We start from the raw sequence: 2,686 nt of genomic DNA, 5'->3' as shown, positions 1-2,686 counted from the left end.
AATGTACAGAATGTAGCTTTTTCAGATTAAAATGAAAATTCTCATGCCTATATAATTTATTGAGTAAATGAAGCAAGACCCAAAACAATAGGCTAAATAATATGCATGGGACAGGCATTGAAAACTACAAATTGCATATAGTGAAGGTTACCCTATTTATTGGCTATATCCACAGTAAAGATTTATGGCTTTATTACCTGCTTGTAAAATTGTTAAGGAAAAAGTAAAGTATTGTTAACTTTTTATGGCAGACCAACTACGGGCTTTGTTCTGGGAACATGTAATCTGTAAGGGGCATTGTTCTCGGCACATGTTGTCATTTTTTGTGTTCTCGGCACATGTTGCCATTTTGTGTGTTCTGGGAACATGTTGCCATTTTGTGTGTTCTGGGCACATAATGACATTTTGTGTGTTCTGGGAACATGTTGCCTGTTTGTGAGCTATGGAACATGTTGACATTATTTGGCTGTGTTCTGGGAACATGTTGCCATTTTGTGTGTTCTGGGAACATGTTGCTATTTGGTGAGTTCATGGAACATGTTGACATTATTTGGCTGTGTTCTGGGAACATGTTGTCATTTTGTGTGTTCTGGGAACATGTTGCCATTTTGTGTGTTCTGGGAACATGTTGACATTATGTGGCTGTGTTCTGGGAACATGTTGACATTATGTGGCTGTGTTCTGGGAACATGTTGACATTATGTGGCTGTGTTCTGGGAACATGTTGACATTATGTGGCTGTGTTCTGGGAACATGTTTGTTTCATTTTTAAATATTATAATAAAACATTTTTAGAAATTCTATATTAGGAATTGTGTATATATATAAATTTATATATTTAATAAGACAATTGGATGAATTATAATAAACAGCATAAATGATTCAAATAAGTTTAGAAGTATTTGGCTTGCTGTCCTAACAGTGAACTGTATTGCGAGCTTGTTTCCCTAGTGATAACCCATGTTTTTTGTGCGACCCTTCCAATCAAGTATCCAGCTTTTTCTTGGCCTGTATCAAAATGCTGGTCAGACTTGCTTGACTTGTGTATCACAATATGATTTTGAATGTTTTTCTGTAAATGAAATAAAGGCAAAATATTTTGATACTTTCTTTTGTGGAACTTGCAAGAAAAATAAATTACAAATTTATATTACTATCTCTAATATTTCTTTACTATAACTAATTACTTTGAAAAGATAAAGTACTGAACATGATGAATAACAAGAAACAAACATTATCAGCAAAGATTATAGATTTAAAATTGTGTTCATTCATATTGAAGATTAATGAAGTAGACTATCAATATTTACCCTCTTGATGGCTGATACTTTGATTTGATGTCTTTACTTTAAGCTTACACATCAGTCTCTGTGTGGTAAAATATGAAATAATATGCTTCAATAAAACTGTTTCAGTATATTAATTATATTAGATAAGTACATAGTATTGAGCTCTATAACAATATGTGTTTCAATTATCATTCAAATATAATACCCTCTATGTTGTACACTCACTGATTTATTAGAATTTAAAAAAAGACAATAATTAATAAAATATTTTGGATTAAAATCCATTATATTTATTATAACATACAATGCTATCTCTTGCTATAATAATTACTTTAAAAAATGGGTTATGCCTATAGTACAGTTACCTGAGGATGAAACTAGGCACAGTGTATAGTCCACGGAGACTGATTAATATCCCTTGTAATTGAAATCAGTTGTAGTTATGAAATCTGGATGGCCAAACACACACTCATAGTCCTGAAAAGCAATTTACACATAGATTAGCAAGAATATCTCACAAATTATTAAATTAAAGCTAACCCCTATTTAGTGCAATCCATCAAAGTAGTAGCATTTTTCGTTAAGTTGTAGACACAATACAAAGTAATGTTTGGTCTGTGATTTACATACTTTTATAAAATAGCAATCAAATTATATATATATATATATATATATATATATATATATATATATATATATATATATATATATATATATTCATTGTAAATTTTAGCTATGTCTTGCTATTAAATTTATTTACTCGACTGATCTAAACTCACTTTATTTAAACATAATATAGTGGATAAGTATAGTGATTTTATTATTCAGCAATAAATAGCAGCCCTAAAAAAATTTAAATAGTAACGTTTGCGAATGAACACATTAAATTCTATGTATTTCCATTTCTATGTCTTTCCCAACTTGATGCATATTACTAACCAAGCATTAAACTATAGTCCTAAACCTGACTCTAATTACCATTTATTGGACAACCTGAACCTTTGCGATACCATGTTATAATATATTATTTTAAAAAAGAGCTTACCACTAATTAGTAAAATCAATTTTTTTTAGTATTAACTGAGCCGCATACTATCTGCTGCTATTGTCATCACCAGAAATCCAGTATGTTGGCAAAGATTAGTCTCTAAGTTCCCTGCAACCTCTTTCCTCTCGAGTGCGGAAAACACTGAAATCATTAATCATTATTTCATTATGCCTAATAGTTTAAAGGTACTATTAAAGAAGTACTAAATAGTACGAGTCTAAGTTACTATAGGTCTAATGATAATTATTATTGTGTATGCTTACATGCTTTAAGTTTTATGCACAATATTGGTATATAATATATAGTCTATAGTATATAGCCTAAGCTATAGAGTATATAGGCCTATGAG

At 30.3% G+C, this 2,686-nt stretch overlaps 1 long non-coding RNA gene across 1 annotated transcript; it reads right to left on the bottom strand.

Moving 5' to 3' along the window:
* Positions 1-587: 587 nt before the first annotated feature.
* On the bottom strand, positions 588-1,718 carry LOC131951234 (uncharacterized). The gene is made up of 3 exons (XR_009388403.1): positions 1,655-1,718; positions 1,311-1,368; positions 588-1,072 (listed from the first exon to the last, which is right to left on the bottom strand). It is a non-coding gene; the product is annotated as an uncharacterized LOC131951234 (long non-coding RNA).
* Positions 1,719-2,686: the final 968 nt, after the last annotated feature.

The sequence above is a fragment of the Physella acuta genome, unplaced genomic scaffold (genome assembly GCF_028476545.2).
Source record: "Physella acuta isolate Inbredline_101_S28 unplaced genomic scaffold, ASM2847654v3 ptg000805l, whole genome shotgun sequence".
Taxonomy (NCBI): Eukaryota; Metazoa; Mollusca; class Gastropoda; family Physidae; genus Physella; species Physella acuta.
The sequence above is the reverse complement of the archived record's forward strand: the minus strand, read 5'-3'. Positions and strand labels throughout refer to the sequence as shown.